The sequence below is a fragment of the Schistocerca gregaria genome, chromosome 8 (assembly GCF_023897955.1).
Source record: "Schistocerca gregaria isolate iqSchGreg1 chromosome 8, iqSchGreg1.2, whole genome shotgun sequence".
NCBI lineage: Eukaryota > Metazoa > Arthropoda > Insecta > Orthoptera > Acrididae > Schistocerca > Schistocerca gregaria.
In genome coordinates, this window is record NC_064927.1 from 393,284,391 (window position 1) to 393,303,515 (window position 19,125).

The 19,125-nt window shown below is 41.5% G+C and overlaps 1 protein-coding gene across 2 annotated transcripts in view; it reads left to right on the forward strand.

Annotated features, from left to right (window-relative positions):
* The window catches only part of LOC126283931 (serine protease gd-like), a 199,224-nt gene that overhangs the window by 134,979 nt on the left and 45,120 nt on the right, over positions 1 to 19,125 (forward strand). The window lies entirely within an intron of this gene.

Below are 19,125 nucleotides of genomic sequence, written 5' to 3' on the forward strand. Positions count from 1 at the left end.
AGTCACTACTATGTAATAAAATACTTACCAATTGCATACCTAAAATTCAAATGCCTGCTTTGTCGAGGTTTCATTGCAAATATGTACATTAACTGTGGCCATTTCTAAATAGATGATAAATTTTTCCAGGGACTCTGTATTTGTAAAACATGTTTGCTGACAAATGCTGCCAGATTGTTCAATAACATGTTTTCTGAATTAAGAGACATTATTAGAAAACATATCCTTATTATTTCTGAATGTTTCTTTCTGCGTCCAAAACTCTGATGTAAACTAAGAAACTAACTACTGTTGTTTGTCATGTTTCATTAGGAAGCAACTTCACATAAGTATTTTGTCTTCTGTTCATTTTTGGAACATTTTCTCTTTGTTGAAAACCAGCAGTATTTGTGTTATTATTTTGTGTCAGTGACTTGATTAAATTATTTGCTTTTTTCTTTTTATTAACTATGGTGTATATGAATTAATCAAAGATGAACTTGTGGCACATAGGAATGTGAATGCAAACACAATCATTACTGGATAACAGCTCCATTCAGTGCAATTATTACCTATGTGCTTCCTTTTCATTATTTTATAGCCCAATTCACATTCACCTTTAACATGCATCTGGAAACAAATATGAAATATAATTAAAATTGCTATATAATATTATGAATAAACATTTTGAATGATTTTAAGCTGCAATTGTTTAAGGCCATCATAATTTACACTATCTGTTCAAAAGTATCCAGACTCCTATTATTTGTCATTAATATGAGTTGTGTTTGCCCTTTACCTCTACAATGGGTTGAACACTGGTGGGGACAACTTCAATTAGAAGTTTGGATATCTGTGGAAGTATGGCAGTCCTTTCTTCCTCAAGAGCCAAATGAGAGGAGCACAGAAGGTGAAAAACAGGCGTGTGCCTTGTCAGAGGGTGGTATATAGTGAAGGTGAGGGTACATGAACAGGAAGAGGTGATGGGACAAAGGGGATGGAAACTGTTGAGTGGAGGGTGTCGGGACAGTAGGTTACTGTAGGGTGAGGCCATGATAATTATGGGAGCGCAGAATGTGTTATAAGGATAACTCCCACTTGCACAGTTCAGAAAAGGTGCTGGTGGAACGGAGGATCCGGATGTCCTGGGTTGTGAAGCATCCATTGAAATCAAGCATGCTATGTTCAGCTGCATGTTGTTGTGCAGGGTGGTCTACTTTGCTCTTGGCCACAGTTTGCCAGTGATGATTGCAGTTGTTCTTGTGATCTAAAACAAAATAGAAATAAGCAAATAAATAAATAAACTTTTTAGTCTACATTATGACATCTCTCTTTGTTCCAGTTTCACTTGAGAGCACAAAAATTTTATCATTGTGTGTCCAAATTAACTTTGGTAGCTACCTACAGAAATATTGCTGAAATTTCAGGGCTTTGTTAGATACTAAACATCTGAATTTTATGGATGAAGTGCTAAAGTGAAATCTGACTTCCTTCATTTCAAAATTCAGTATTGTTGAATGCTTATAAGTCTCTCTCTGATGTAACAAAAACAACTTGAGACTTCAGTTTATGATGAGATCACAGAATGAGAGATGTTATTGCCAAGTAATGCCAGTAGTGAACTGGTTTATCCTACCACAGCACCCGGGGCACTCACTTTCTCTGTGAATCTTACAAACAATATTATGTATATAATAGAGGGAAACTTTCCACGTGGGAAAAATATATCTAAAAACAAAGATGATGTGGCTTACCCAACGAAAGCACTGGCAGGTCAATAGACACACAAACACACACACAAAATTCAAGCTTTCGCAACCAACGGTTGCTTCGTCAGGAAAGAGGGAAGGAGGGGGAAAGACGAAAGGATGGGGGTTTTAAGGGAGAAGGTATGGAGTCATTCCAATCCCGGGAGTGGAAAGACTTACCTTATGGGGAAAAAAGGACAGGTATACACTCACGCACACACACACACACACACACACACACACATATCCATCCGCATGTACACAGACACAAGCAGACATTTGTAAAGGCAAAGAGTTTGGGCAGAGATGTCAGTCGAGGCGGAAGTACAGAGGCAAAGATGTTGTTGAAAGACAGGTGAGGTATGAGCGGCGGCAACTTGAAATTAGGTTGAGGCCTGGCGGATAACGAGAAGAGAGGGTAATGAGATCCATCCTTCACGAAATCCTCCCCACTCCACCAAGAGTGTCTTTCCGCCGTCCATCTAACCTTCGTAACCTCTTAGTTCATCCCTATGAAATCCCCAAACCACATTCCCTACCCTCTGCCTCCCCCCCCCCCCCCTCTCACCACCACCTACTCCAGTCCTGTAACCCGGAAGGTGTACACGATCAAAGGCAGAGCCATGTGTGAAAGCACCCATGTGATTTACCAACTGACCTGCCTACACTGTGAAGCTTTCTATGTGGGAATGACCATCAACAAACTGTCCATTCACATGAATGGACACAGGCAGACAGTGTTTGTTGGTAATGAGGATCACCCTGTGGCTAAACATGCCTTGGTGCATGGCCAGCACATCTCGGCACAGTGTTACACCGTCCGGGTTATCTGGATACTTCCCACTAACACTACCCTGTCAGAACTCCGGAGATGGGAACTTGCCCTTCAGTATATCCTCTCTTCTCATTATCCGCAAGGCCTCAACCTCCGCTAATTTCAAGTTGCCGCCGCTCATACCTCACCTGTCTTTCAACAACATCTTTGCCTCTGTACTTCCGCCTCGACTGACATCTCTGCCCAAACTCTTTGCCTTTACAAATGTCTGCTTGTGTCTGTGTATGTGCGGATGGATATGTGTATGTGTGCGAGTGTATACCTGTCCTTTTTTCCACCTAAGGTAAGTCTTTCCGCTCCTGGGATTGGAATGACTCCTTACCCTCTCCCTTAAAACCCACATCCTTTCGTCTTTACCTCTCCTTCCCTCTTTCCTGATGAAGCAACCGTTGGTTGCGAAAGGTTGAATTTTGTGTGTGTGTTTGTGTTTGTTTTTGTGTCTATCGACCTGCCAGTGCTTTTGTTGGGTAAACAATATTATGTCTATTTTTTAAACCAATGAATCACTCCTCAGTAGCAGTCAAGCCTTTGATGCTCAAAATTAGAAGAAATAACCTATAGGTATGTTTTATCCTCTAAGCTAAGAAAAAAGGATACCCCACAATCAGGCCCTGTAGACCATACGATTAACAGTTGACAGTACCACATGATAATAAATGTCAGTAGCTTTTGTCTGGTACCCACTGTGTGGATTGGGAACAATGTTACTTTTAAGTTGCTCTGTACTGAGCTGTCAAGTCGCAAGTTATTTTATTCCCATTGAAGGAAACTGTGAAATAAGTCATAATGGACTAACATAAGAATTGAATTTCAAATTTGTGGAACTTTGCACTCTGTTACATAAGACGCAATGTGTATCAATTTGACCAAGAAGTGTTAGGAGGAGAAGGGGGCTATAGTGTTATGGGAAACATGTCATACAATCATTGTTTAAGAAACTGAACACCACTTTGTACATAAAATCTGTACTTGCTGTACACAACATGCCATCATGATACAAGTGCCGAAGTAAGACTGAAGAACAAAGCAGCAATGGCAGCTCTGTGCCCCCCCCCCCCCCCCCCCGCCCCCTCAGTGCAGAGCATGAGGAGAGATAGAGATGTAGGTTGGTGTGGTGGTCAGTCTGTGGTCATCTGAGATGTCCCCATGGGGGAAAGAAGGCCCTTGGATGCAGGTCCTGTTAATGATGAAGTCGTGTTGCCACGTCAGTCAGCAGAGTGAGTGGCCGAAACCAGGATCGAGTGGCCCAGCAATGTGAGAGCAGGGTACACTATGAGTGGCACGTGAATAGAAAGCTGGCCATTGTCATCAATCAAGGCAGTGATGGCTGTCTCCTCTGCATCTGGAGGGATCACAAACGCATGGAGGAGCATGATGTTGGCAATAAATTCATTCAGTGTGCATGGAATGGCGTGCAGAATGAACAGTGTGTCATCACGTAGCTGCAAGGAGAGATACTCGACAGAAAAGGGCAACATGTCGATGTGCAAGATGGCTCATTAGGAGTGCTGGGAGCATGGGGCCGTGCAGAAGCATAGAGGTGGGAATGGGGGGAGTTGTCCTCCAAGTTTGCAATGTTGCCGTCAAGCTGCCAACAAGTTGGCTTGAGAAGGAGACAGACACTTTTTGTCTTTTGCCATGGAGTAGAACACTAAAGGTCTGCGGCACGGTGAGCTGTGTAGTACTTTGTGCGGGCCTGATTTGGGGGGTGGGATTGCAGTGCAGGTCACATCATGTCATCTTGCAACATCATGTAGTTGCTAATGTGGCAAAGTTTCTGATGCATTCTACCAACATCAGAAATTTGGATTGTGTGGGATGGTTGGAGTCCTTGACTAATTGAGCTGAAGGACAAGAGGTTCTCCATACAATAAGTCTGCTAAGTAGACTTTTGAATCCTCTTTGTAGACTGTACAGATGTCAAGTAGGAACCAGGGGATAGCCTCTCACCAAGATGTGTTGTGGCACATCAGCACGGTTTTTAAAGTGTGGCGCCAATGCTTGACCAACCAGATGTTCTGCAGGTATTGAGCTGTTGTACATACTTTGTTTGCATCTCATAGGTCAGACAGCTTGGAAAAAAGAACAACCTTAAATTATCATCCCTGGTCCATTGTGACCAAAGACAGACAGCTGAACTGCGATGCAGGAGGCAATAAAGACCCGTGCGTGAGAGCTGGCTGTTAGACCCGTGATAGGAATAGCTTTGACTCATCAACTAATGCACTTGATGATAGATAGAATGTATCCAAAACCCTCTGAAGGGGGGAGCGGGCTGACCAGGTCGAGATGCATGTGACAGAATCTGTCTTTAGGAACGCCATATGAGCCCAACAGAGGGATGCATAGCAGCCGACCTTGGACCATTGGCAGGGTACAAATGCACAGGACCAGTTTTTGCAGTACATTCTGCAATCTTCAGATTATGAGTTGTGTGCTTTGGAACCACAATGGTGACACCAGTTTAAATAGTCAAAGACTTTGGTAGTTCAAGGATAGCAAATTGCGTTGACATTTGATTCTGGTGGTTGATTACTGCCACAGTGTTAACAAGGTACACTATAACAGAGTATCTAGGCACACACATATTATACATTAAGCTAAAATAATATTCTGCAATCACTGTAAATGTGACCCTAAGAGCAAAAAGCAATAAAGATTAGAAAAGACAAATTCCCTAAGGTCCGTGGGACCCATAATTTGACAATATCAAGATGTATCTTTTTTTTCATTATGAGGTTATTGCCAAATTTGCTACTGTAAAAGCATTTTACCCTATTGTCATATTTTGTAGTACCAAATTGCAGTTTTACTTATTTTTAATAAGTGTCAAGTTGGATTTCCAATTTCAGTCTCGATAAATCCAAATACTTGTCTAGTCCAATGAAAAATACACTGATCGATCAAAGAAATCTTGTCTTTTGGTATACTTGATACCTCAAAGTAATTGTGATAGACACCAGTAAACACTGAAGAATTTAAAGTCAGGTACTATCTAGCACTTGGTAATTCAAGTTGTTCTGTAAATCACTTTGTGGATTTTACATGTTGTAGAGCAGTAATAACACACTTTAGATGTCAAATATACATTTACTTAAACACATAAGAAAGTGAATACAACATGGCTGTACAAATGTAGCGCACCGAGTAAGCATAGACAAAGAGTCCAAAGATATGACGCTTTACACCAGAGGTGCGACAGAGCACCCCAAAGCGGTGGTTGAAGGCAGCGTCCATTGCAAGAAGTGGGTGTCTCAGAAACCATGCCGACAGGGTCACGTGCGTTGGGCTGCTGTGTAGGCAGAGGAACGTCACTCAGGGTCACATTGGTGGCATCAACAGGCGTGGTGGTGGTGATAGCAGGCAGATCAGAAGTGTTGGAATGCGGGTTGGAGGGGACCACATCAGTTTTAAGCAGTTAACAGAAACTGTTTTAGGTCATCCATAGAGATGTATTACAAAAATATTCACTCCATGATGTAAGACATGGTGCAGGCCTGAGTAAGGTGGTTGCAAGGCCACACACATGGACTCATCATGAAGCATCATGAAGTCACACGATGCCAGGTCTTTGTGGACAAACAATGACAGCTTGGTGTGAGGGTGGGGCAGGGGTGGTCATAGGCGAGCGAGGTGTCAGTGCTGTGTCCATCACAAATTTGCTGACAGAAGGAGGGGCTCTCCATATAGGATCTCCGCCAGCAAAGCTTTCAGGTCCTCCTTGTGGGTGGAACGGATCCCGAGTAAGACCCAAGGGAGTGCCTTGGACCAAGGCCCACTGTGGCACATGAGTGCAGCTCTTAGTTCGATGCCATCACTCAACAAGGCCGTTCACTGGTGGGTGATAGGCCATATTGTGGAATTGCACAGTCGAGTAAAATGTATAGACTCAAATTGTCATCTCTGATCAGTAGTGAGTGAAAGAGTGCAGCCTCATGACCCACATGGATAAGAAAGCGCAAGCTATGGTCTCTGCTGTTATGTTGACAAGAGGAACTGCCTCAACCCAATGGGTTATGTGGACGATCATAGATAATATGTATTTGTACCCCTCACAAGGGGGCAGAGGACTGACCACATCAATGTGCCCAAGGTGATCCATTGGGATGTCAAAATGGCCTAAAGGAGGCTGTGTGTGTCTACTTTACTATGTTGGCAGGGGACACATGTGTGGGTCCAGGTGCAGCAATCATGTCGCATCCCAGGCCAGACGAAACGTTCAGTGACTAGTCTCGTCGTTGCCCTCGTTCCGAGGTGGGCCAAGTTGGGTAAAGCATGGAAGAGCTGGGGGAGCCTGTACAAACATTGCAAAGGACAGGGGTCTTTGATGCGTGCAGGATAAGAGATTGGATATTGAGCAAAGAATCATTGTCCGAAATTAATATCTGTGTATCAGTGTCTTCAGTCTGGAGTCAATTGAGGTCATCTAAGTTCAAGGATGCAGTAAGCACTGAGACACAAGACAGATAGTCAGCTACAACATTTTCTGCACCATGGATGTAACAATCAATCAAGGAATGTTGGCAAATATAGTCCATGTTCCAGAAGTGTCACAGCGAAAAGTTCTTCGCCAGGTTGCGTATCACGTCCAGGAGAGGTTTGTGGTCCGAGTAAATAATGAAATGGTGCCCCTCCACATCGCTCTGGAAGTATTTGATTGCCTCATAAACCACGAGAAGCTCACGGTCGAAAGCAAACCAGTTACATTGACTCCTGGTTAGTCTTTTTTTAAAGAAGCAGAGCATCTGGGTGGAGCTGGCAGTGTCCTGTTGTAAAACAGCACACACAACTGACTCTCTTGCATCAGTTGTAATAGAAACATGGGCCTCAGGATCAGGGTGGGCGAGATTGATGGCTTTTGCAATGGCAGTTTTCAGATTATCAAATGCATCAAGCATGTGTTTAGTCCAGTCCAACTTTCGTTTCCCCAAGGTATTTTTATTGTAGAGGGCATCAGTAAGCGCTGATTGGACAGAGGCAGCCTGAGGGATATGGTGTCAATAAAACTTTACCATGTCCAGAAAACAATGGAGATGAGCATAATCTTGAGGAAGAGGCAGTGTGAGAATGGTTTCAACATGAGAATCCGTTGGTTGGAGGCCGTTGGCCGAGACAGTACAGCCTAGAACGGAGTTAAAATTTATCGTGGTTGATCACCACACTTTTGGCTGTGACAGCCAAACAAACTATATCAAGGAGAGACTGGTGCTACTCAGCAGACAAGGAAAAAATCAGAATGTCATCCAAACAAGCAAAATCGAAAGGCAGAGGCAGAAAAAGGGAATGAATGAACCATTGCCATGTCTGCACAGCATTTTTCGAGCCGTAAGGCATGTAACAGTATTCAGATAGACTGAAGGGTGTGATGATGGCTGTCTTTGGAATATCCAGCAGGTGCATGGGAATTTGGTGATACGCCTTCGAACACTCTAAGGCAGAGAATAACTTCCAGCCAGGCAGTAATTGCGTGAAATGGGATAGTTAAGAATGGAATAGTTATCGATAATTGTTCGAGCATTAAGGGACCTGTAGTCCCTGCACATGCATAAGGAGCCGCCCTTCTTAGGAACAAGGTGAGTTGGTGAAGACCAGTTGCTGTCCAATGGTCAGAGCATGATGGAAGCCAATAAATCCTGAACAATTTCTTTCGCATGCAGAAGTTTGGAAGCATTAAAACGTCTAGCTTTATAACATAGAGGTGGGCTGTCCGTGATGCAGATTCTATGACAAGTGCCATTGCTGATGGCCGATACCTGCAAAGGGAGGCAGGCAGGGGGTAGGGGGGGGGGGGGGGGAGGGGGCGCAGGTGCGACAATGGTCACTGACCTTGCCGGACTGGAACAGAGTAGGTGGAGTGTCGGCAGCAGATAATGACGGAGGGCATGGCATGGCAGCCACGCGATGCAAGGGAACCCGTGAAACAAGAACATGAGCGTCCTGTAGATTCACCTGTGACAGTGCGAATATGGCGGTGTGGCAGAGGGTAGCTCGACACAGGAACAATGTTGTGCGAAGGTGCAGTAGATGTGAGTGATGGGTCGATGCGTTGTGGCTCTGCGGACAGGCTGTGAATCATACTCTGCGCTTGTGATAATTCATCAGAGGCACGAACAATGCAGTTGTCAAATGGCTCATTATGTGTGGGGAGCAAGTCGATTTGTGTACACACATCTGATAAATCAGAGAGTCATCCAGTAATACACTCGAGCAGAGATACACATGTGGAAAGCATAGCGAAGTATGCAGAAAGCAGAGTTGAGCTGAATTCATTCGAGCACGGCATGGTAGAATCACGTGCGTGGTGGAGCATGGTGGGCTGCAGTTCTGGCAAAAGTTCATAATAGTGCAGGAATCCAACCTGATCACAGGTTCATCCACATTGGCAACGTGGAAAGTCCAAGGAAAGGAGGCGACTGGTGATAGGTGAAGCAAACATCTTGATGGAGCCAAGGACCACAATAGGAGAGTGATTTACAGTGATCAAAGCGAGGGTTAGCAGGAAAAAGCATGTTGTCTGCATGCTTGGCCAGAATAACACTGATGTTGTGCTGGTGTCGATGAGAAAGTGAGTGTGCAATGACAAGTCCATGACGTAGAGACATCGTGCCGCTGGAGCAAGTGGTGCGGCATCGGACAGTAGGTGCCGTGGATAATCATGACAGGACGTGGCACATAAACGTGCCCGCCAGAATCATTTGGGTACGCACAACTTGCCCCCTTCTAATAGTCATGTACCGCAAGTCTCTAGAGAAACAGAAGGTTCCAAGTGATTGGAAAAGAGCACAGGTAGTCCCAGTCTTCAAGAAGGGTCGTCGAGCAGATGCGCAAAACTATAGACCTATATCTCTGACGTCGATCTGTTGTAGAATTTTAGAACATGTTTTTTGCTCGAGTATCGTGTCGTTTTTGGAAACCCAGAATCTACTCTGGAGGAATCAACATGGATTCCGGAAACAACGATCGTGTGAGACCAAACTCGCTTTATTTGTTCATGAGACCCAGAAAATATAAGATGCAGGCTCCCAGGTAGATGCTATTTTCCTTGACTTCCGGAAGGCGTTCGATACAGTTCCGCACTGTCACCTGATAAACAAAGTAAGAGCCTACGGAATATCAGACCAGCTGTGTGGCTGGATTGAAGAGTTTTTAGCAAACAGAACGCTGTATGTTGTTATCAATGGAGAGATGTCTACAGATGTTAAAGTAACCTCTGGTGTGCCACAGGGGAGTGTTATGGGACCATTGCTTTTAGTGTCGGAAGTTCCATGTGGCTTTTCGCGGATGATGCTGTAGTATACAGAGAAGTTGCAGCATTAGAAAATTGTAGCGAAATGCAGGAAGATCTGCAGCGGATAGGCACTTGGTGCAAGGAGTGGCAACTGACCCTTAACATAGACAAATGTAATGTATTGCGAATACATAGAAAAAAGGATCCTTTATTGTATGATTATGTGATAGCGGAACAAACACTGATAGCAGTTACTTCTGTAAAATATCTGGGAGTATGCATACGGAATGATTTGAAGTGGAATGATCATATAAAATTAATTGTTGGTAAGGCGGGTACCAGGTTGAGATTCATTGGGAGAGTCCTTAGAAAATGTAGTCCACCAACAAAAGAGGTGGCTTACAAAACACTCGTTCGACCTATACTTGAGTACTGCTCATCAGTGTGGGATCCGTACCAGATCAGGTTGACAGAGGAGATAGAGAAGATCTAAAGAAGAGTGGCGCGTTTCGTCACAGGGTTATTTGGTAACCGTGATAGCGTTACGGAGATGTTTAGCAAACTCAAGTGGCAGACTCTGCAAGAGAGGCGCTCTGCATCGCGGTGTAGCTTGCTGTCCAGGTTTCGGTAGGGTGCGTTTCTGGATGAGGTATCGAATATATTGCTTCCCCCTACTTATACCTCTGAAGGAGGTCACAAATGTAAAATTAGAGAGATTCGAGCGCGCATGGAGGCTTTCAGACAGTCATTCTTCCCGCGAACCATACGCGACTGGAACAGAAAAGGGAGGTAATGACAGTGGCTTGTAAAGTGCCATCCGCCACACACCGTTGGGTGGCTTGCAGAGTATAAATGTAGATGTAGATGTAGACAAGGCGCACAGCAGCTGTGGGTGGCATCCCCGTAAATGGTGTGGTACCATCATAGCGGGTAAGGTAGGAGGTGAGGCATTGTAGAATGGGAGAGGGACGCAGCAGACTGCGTTGTTGCCTGAGACAGCTCAGGCTGCTGCTTGGGCATGGTCAGCTGCTGTTGGGAGGCCACAGTCCGTACCTCCTGTAGGCCATGCAGGCATGCCAACTGATGGTGACGTAGAAGTCATCCGTGACAGGCGGTGTCGGTGATGAATGACTACGTAGATCTGATTGGCCATGCATAGGTGAACCACGAGAGGGTCCATGACATGAGATAACAGGTGAAGTTGTAGGTCCAATGGAAGTTTGACCATCCACAAAGTCCAAAGCACGGCATCTGGTACAGCTTGATCATCAATTAATGCACAAAGGCACTGCCAAAGCTGTGAAGGTGTGTGGTCGTCAAGATTCTCATCATGGATGAGGTGGTGGAGAGCCTTCGCTGGTGGGTGAGAAAGGCGTTCGATGAGCAATGTTTTCGCCATTAAATACTTGGGCGAGGCAGGTGGTGAAAGGAGCAGATCGCTGATGAAGTCTTGATGAGCATGGAGGTGGTTCACAGGCAGACGAACTGTGCGTTGTCGGCGAAAATCATGTGGATATCCAGTAGGTGATCCACCAAGGTGAACAAAGTCTTAGGGTTGTCCTTTCGCATAGCAGGCAGCTTAGGAAACCTGCCGGGTAACACACATCGATGCAGCACTGGGAGACATAGATCTGTGTTGGAGGGGTAGGAAGCCCCCGACACTGGGAGCGCAGTAGTGGTGGATAGTGCATCACCCGCGGTCTGCATGGGGTGTCAGCCACGAGCAGCACATGATGTGGAGTGAGCCAGTGCAACCGACAGCATGATGTGTCGCAACTGCAGGCCTGATGGTGAACGCAGTGCAGGTGTAACGGCTGATGCAATTGCAACAGCGGGTGGAAGGCAGTCACGGTGCAGCCACAGGGGGGCGACTCAATTTGGAGCTCATTTCTTCAAAATTTTTAACTGCATTAAAAATACCTGCATGTGTGGTTATCATAGTTGAAATCTTGTACATTACAAAAATACTAATTGATCAGAAAGGGGGTGAATGCATGGGACTTCTGCGAGGAAAAATGCTCCAACAATGATTCCTAAAAGCATTAGGCTGTTGGGGAGTGTCTGAACTTGAGAGTGGGAATGATTTGTCCAAGGTTACTATGTATGTTTTGATCTCTTGAACAATGCTACCATCAGGCGTGGTGGACCAGCAGCTATAATATAAATTGCTCACAAAATAATAAAGGTTTCTGAAAGTGCTTTATAGATTGTTTGTATTTAGGTGTGTTACTTGTATGCTATTAATTTATTTCTCAATTAAAATACACACAGGAGAACAAGACATCACCACATTACTATAATGCCAAAACTGTTAGTTCTCTGAAGTTTCTAGCAGTTGCAACCATAACAGTACACTGATTTTTACCGACATCTACCTACCAGAACTAGGAAGGTGACGTCATATTCCTCTACACAAGCATTTAAATTGTGTGAGCTACCACAGAGACATTCTATTAATTAGTAAATAATTAACCAATCATACACAACATACAATAGCAAATTAACAAGTAAAATGTGTTTTCCCTGGTTTTGATAGGAAAAAATGTCACATGAGTACCATGCACATAATAAAACTGTAAATTGCCCTTGTTTCTACATTTAATTGAGAAAATCACACCAGAGATGCCTATTAGTAGCAAGGGACACGGCACTACACAACAGCATTACAATTAGCTTAATCGTGGAAGTAAGGTGCTACAACTGATAGATTCCTGACAAAATAGAGGATAGTTGATGCAAAGTTGTCTGTAAGGAACCAGTAATTATAAAACTGAACTACAGTCCCATCAGAGAACTAATCTTGCACGAACTACATGTTTGTATTGAAACATTGCATGAAATGTCACCCGTGCTGTTGGTAGAGAGGGTCCACCACTCCAGTTGAGTGGTCAGTGTGACAGAATCCCATATGGGAGCCCAGGTTCAGTTCGTAGTACTCCCAGCAATTTTTCTTGATGGGAGGACTGGACTGTGGTGCACTCAGCCTCACAATGCCAGTTGAGGAGCTACCTGACTGATAGGCTGTGGTTCCAATCTCTAAATGTCGACAATGGATGGGAGTGGGGTGTGGTAACTCCAGGCCCCTCCACATCCCATCTGATGATGAGTGGCTGAGGGTGATATAATGGCTGATTGACAGCTGTGTGGCCTTCAGGGCTTGATTGTGGGATATCCTTTCTTTTCCAAGCATAGAGGACAAAAAGTACCTATAGGTTATTTGTTTCTAGAAATGCCCATAATTTTGAACATCAAAGGGTTGACTGCTAGTAATTTTAAAAATCAACATAATATTGTTTTCAAGATTCATAAAGAAATTGAGTGCATCGGTAAGTTTTTGCCATGGAAAAATGAACTATGAATTGAGTTAGGCTATTGGTCCACACAACCTGTTCATTATTGATGAAAAACAATGTTTTTTCTTTATTTTTGCTTTTTAAGTGTGTTCCTGGTTTAATATGGACTTCCAAAGATGGAAAATTGTGGGATGAAAATGTAGCAAATAAAGCTACAGTGATAGCAAAGTCTTCTAATCCTAGATGATTCAAGGGTATAACATACCATTTCCTGTCTCACTACCCTGACAAAAAGGCATTGAAAACAAAATTGTTAAATTAGCTCCTGTTTAGACTGGATGAAAACATGGGTAAAGCAAAGCAAAAAGTCCTGCATTCTTAATACAGTTGTACAGTTCACAATAACACACCACCTGTGCCTACCGTAAAACTTAATTCCCTTCTTCCATGCGAACACATTTAAAATTACAACCTTTTGGCTGGGGAAATATTCAGAATTTTGAAACTTTGCACCACAAAGAAGTTGGGACAATGGTGTTCATTAGTGTTGAAGGTGACCAGGAGCCAAACATAAGTTTTGGCTTTGAAGACCCAACCTGATAATGATTTTGAGCTTATTAAAGAAATGTCTGTTCATCAAGCAGTTGCAGAATCAATTTCAACACCAGGGTAGCAAATAAAGGGATTCTTGGTTTTGTGATGCTTAGTGCCTTTTTTCCTAACTTAGGAGAAAATGTGGCATTTAATAATTTTTGTACATTTTTACAGCCTTGTAAAAGTCTTTGCTGTCCTGACTTACATTAAAATTTTGGCTGTTCTGGGTGAGATAACAGCTGGTTCCATCCATGAACCAAAGAGGAAGCATCATTGCTGGAGACAATATGCATTGTATGTTCTTAAATTTGAAGTAGGTAATGAAGTATTTTCAGCTTTGGTAAAAATTAAAAAAAAAAAAAAAAAACTTGACAATCATGCTGGGGAGGTCATTGAAGCACAAAAAAACTTTTAAATTCACTGTAAAATAAAAAACTGAAGTTTTCTTATTTACCTTTGGATATTTGTTTGCCTTTTAGCCAAAATATTAAATAAAAATAATATAAATCAAACTGTGGGAAGTCCAGGATGGAATAACTACAATATCACGAAAAGGATGGATTGGTACTCTCCATATAGATAAGACAGTGAGTCGCAGACCGTCACTTTGAAAGGACTGCTACATTTTATGAGGACTGCTACATTTTATGCTTTTGGCCAAAAGCCCTTCTTCTGGAGTACACACACACACACACACACACACACACACACACACACACACACACACACACACACAAAATGGCCTACTCCTCTCCTCGCTCGCAAAACTCTCACCCAAATGACAATTTTCTTGGGTCGTTGTGCCATAATGTGGACTGCAATTGTGCCTGATGGAGGAAGAAATCTGGCATGAATGGTCAGGTTAAGGAGGATACTGGAGCTGGAAGGGGAGGGGGAGGGGAGGAGAGACAACAGAAAAGGGTGGGCAAAGGCGTATTGCTGCTTGTGAGAATGTGCAGGGACTTAGTGGGGACAGGATAGGGCTGCTGGGTGCAGTTGGTACACTTCTTTTTGGGACGGGAAGAAGGTGGGGGGGGGGGGGGGAGGAATACAGGAAAATATAGTAAAGAAGGGGAAAAAACCTAGTGGGTGCATTGGTGGAATAGAAGATTTTGTAATGCAGAAGTGGGAGCAGAGAATGGGATAAGTAGGTGAATGGCAGGGGTTAGTGAAACTTGAGGCTGGGGAGTGTTCCAGGAAGTTACTTAGTTTCATGTTCCATGGGTCATTTGCATAATAAATCATAATTATGTGAAAGAAATCATTTTACATTCTCATCACAAATTAATTTTTAAATATGGCCACATGCTGAACATTTATAAGGTATTTAAATAAACAATATACAGGTGTTAGTAATTCCTACTCACCTCTTTTTACACGTTACAATAATATAAATTCTCCTACAGAATAGATACTGTCATCAAAGAGAATTTTTCCTGTTTGTTTTCAAATTTTACTTTGCTGTTTGTTAGACATTTCATATCAAGTTACTAAAAATATTAGTTGCAGCATCGTGCACCTTTTTGAGTCTAAGGACAGTCTTAATGAGAAGTAATGACTGTTATTTTTCCTTCTGGTATCATAACTATATAAAGCATTGTTCCTTTTCAACTGTAGTGGATTATTTACAACCAACTTCATAAGACAATAAATATACTGTGAAGGAGTTACCAGAATGCCCACTCCTTAAACAGATGCCCACATGATGATCGTGGGTGAGTACCACATATTCTACAGCACGTTTTTGAGTAATGAAAACTTTATTTCTTAAAGATGAGTTATTCCAGACTGTTATTTCATATTACATTATTCAAAGAAAATATGTGAATTTACTGGTTTGCAATGGTTCTAAGTTCAGATGTGGCTGAACTAAGTTATTTTATGAGTTACAAAATGTGGTTCTTCCAGTTTCAATTCTCATCAAATATCGACACACAAGAATTTTGAAGTTTCCTTCCTATCTATTATTTTCTCACCATGTATTACATTTTCCATAGATGTTCATAACTGTCTCTTTAAAACCGATGGTGAGGCAGTTCGCAGAAAACCAGCCAATGATACGTTCAAGAACATTTGATTTGATTTGTTATTGGTTCAGTTTTACCATGCAGCACAAATTGTACAATTGATATTGGACAGGTGAAAGATAAGTTACAATAATACATAGTATTATCAAAGTTGTAGGCAGATTAAAAATAGGTACTTATTACAATTAATTTTGTTATGTATTCAGAAATTCTCTGACAGAATAGAAACAGTGCTTCATTAGAAATGCCTTTAGGTTAGCTTTAAATATTGGATGAGTAACACTTGTTTTTTTTTTCCTCTGGTATCTTATTGTGTAGTATTACACCAATGTTAATTATGCTCCTCTGATAGGTGGTTGTCCTGTGATATTTTTGATGTATATTTTATTTCCCTCTGGTACTACTATTGTGTACATTTTTGTTCTGTAGCAATTTGCCTGTTTTCAGAAGGTAGTCTCTAGTGAATGAGATAGTTTCATAGGTGAATAAACATGGAATATTTAGAACCCCAAGCTCAGTAAAATGGGATTTACAGGACTCAGTCTTTTTAAGGTCACAAATTATTCTTAGAGCTCTTTTTTGCATTCTAAAAACATTTATACTGTGAGTTGAGTATCCCCAGAAAACGATTCCATATCAGACCAGTGAGTGGAACTGCACATAGTATGCCTGCAGTACTGTTGTTTTGCTTGTTTTAGCCTTTAAAATTCTTAGGCCATAGCACACAAATGAAAGTTTTCTAGACAAGTTATTTATATGTGTGTCCCACTTTGTCTTGCTGAACCCACAAACCCAAAAATTTTGTGACACTTACATGTTCAAGGAGATCATTTTTTAATTGTGCTTGAATAGACAGATTAGTTTGAGGAATTAAATGAAAATCGACACATACAGTTTTTTCAGTATCTATAAAGAGTTTGTTTTTTGTGAACCACTCCGAAAGACTTTTCATAAAACTTTCTGCTGTGGACTGCAAAGTTTCTGGACTGGATCCAGTGAGCAATATGCTGGTGTCACCGGTAAACAGGATAGTTTTTGTGGGGCTCATATATTCAACTAAGTCGTCCACCTAAATCAAGAACCTAAGATTGAGCCCTGTGGTACACCATATTTTATTGGTAATTCGCCAGAAAGAAAGGAGTTGTTTCTTGTTTTATTCATTTTGTTGAATTCGTACTGCAGTGATACTTTCTGCCTGCAGTTTTTTAGGTATGAAAACAACCAGCTATGTGCTACACCTCTTACTCCTCGTCTTTCTAATTTTTAGAGCAGAATGTTATTGTCCAGGACATCAAAGACTTTTGATAGATCTATAAAAATACCTGCAGCTAATTTATGTTGATCAAGGGATTTTAAAATGCAGTCTAAGACTTCGAAAATTGCTGTCTGTGTAGATTTAGATTTTCTAAAACCATGTTGTACTGTAAGAGGTGCATATTTATTTATGAAACTTAAAAGCCTGTCATAGAAGAGTTTTTCTAGAATTTTTGAGAAGGAACTTAACTGTGACACAGGTCAGTAGTTTGATATTTTTCAGAAGAACCTTTTTTTTTTTAGCAGTGGTGAAACTTTTGCTATTTTAAAAATATCTGTAAATACACCAGTTTTTAAAGAGAGGTTGAAAATTTTTGACATGGGGTTTGCTATGTGGTGAGCACATGCTTTTAATATGGAATCAGGTACTTCACCAAGACCACTTGACATTTTATTGCTTAATGATTTAATTTTACTTATAATTTCATTGGGGTTTGTTTCATAAACATACATAGAAGCAGTCAAGATCACTGACTTGCTAGAGAAACTTGGGATTGGTCCTTGACAGTGTACTTGAATGAGGTCTTCAGCTAGTGAAGTGAAGTATTCTTTGAATTTTTCCACAACTGAATTTGGGTCTGTGACTTTCGAGCCTTCTAGTGTTAATGATATGTTCTTTTTCTTTAGTGCTGAACTACAAGTTTCTTTCTTTATAACTCTCCATGTTGATCTCATTTTGTTAGATGATTTTTTTACCAAATTTTCATTCCACATAATTTTTGCCTCTTTGACTACTCTACCATAGATTGTTTTGTAGGCTTTTGAATAACCTGAGAATTCTTTGGTTACTCTATATTTCTTACAACAGTACTGCAGAAATCTGTTTCTCTCACTGGAAATTTTTATGCCTTTGGTTACTCATTGTTTATTATTGTTAGGTTTTACTGTTTTTACTACTTTTGGAAATGCTGCGTTAAAATTGTGAAGAAAGATGCTCTGAAAGCTCGTGTACATGCTATCAACATTGTTCTGAGTGGTGATGCTTTCCCAGTTTTCCTTCATGAGTAAGAGACTAAAAATTCTAATGTTATCTTCAGAAAAAGCTCTTTTTTCAACTGCATTTTTGGAACTGCTACTACTTGTTGGCATTTCTATACACATCAGTTGTGCCTCATCATCACTAAAACCCATGCTCGGTACTCTCCTTGTGAATCTATAATTTGTTTCTGAGATGAATATTTGGTCAATAATAGAACTTGTGCATTCTGTTAATCTTGTTGGGTAGTGTATTGTGGGGATCATATTGAATGTGTTGGTCATAATTACCAAAGTATCACTGGTGCTGCTGTCTTTTGAAAAATCAATATTGAAATCCTCACAAAGCACTATCTTCATATTTAGTGTACTGATCCTGTACAGCAGAACCTCTAGTTTATTCATGAAGACCGGCAGGTTTCTGCTTGGTGCTCTATATATATGTTAATAACTATGAAATTAAGCTCTGGCAGTTTAGTAATGGAAAGTTCAAAGTCTTTTTCAATTGAGTCAATATAACTTTTACTGACATCACAGAACTTTATTTGCTCTTTCACAAAGATAGCAGAGCCACCATGTGTGGAAAACTCTTGGCTAAAATGACATGCTAATCTATATCCTGAGATTGAGGTTAATTTTACTTTGTCATTTCATAGCCAATGTTCAGTAATGAAAATTATGTCTACATTTAGTGCATACTGGAGTAGTGCTTCCAAATGAAAATTTTATTTCTGAGTGACTGAATGTTATGGTGTAGCATAGCAAGATCTGGGTATTTAGTAACTTTAGTTGAAACAGTTTCTGATTCTTTATCTAATGGCATTTCTAATACAGCACTTACCCTAAAAAATTTGTGGTATCTTTCTTGTGTGTGGCTTCTGTATGCTGGTGGCAATCAGCAGGTGAGTTAACTTCTGGAGATTGTGTAAGTTTTGCTTCATCCACATCTGTCCTCTTCGGTTTAAACCATTTCATAATTTTTGTTTGGCTCATGACTTGATTGTTTGTTTCTCACCTAATTGGTTTAAACCACTTGGTAATTTGCGTTTGGCCAATGGCACAGCTTGTAACTCTTCTAAAGCACTTCTTAATCTCAGTTTGCTTGTCACTTATACTTTTTTCTTCACTCTTC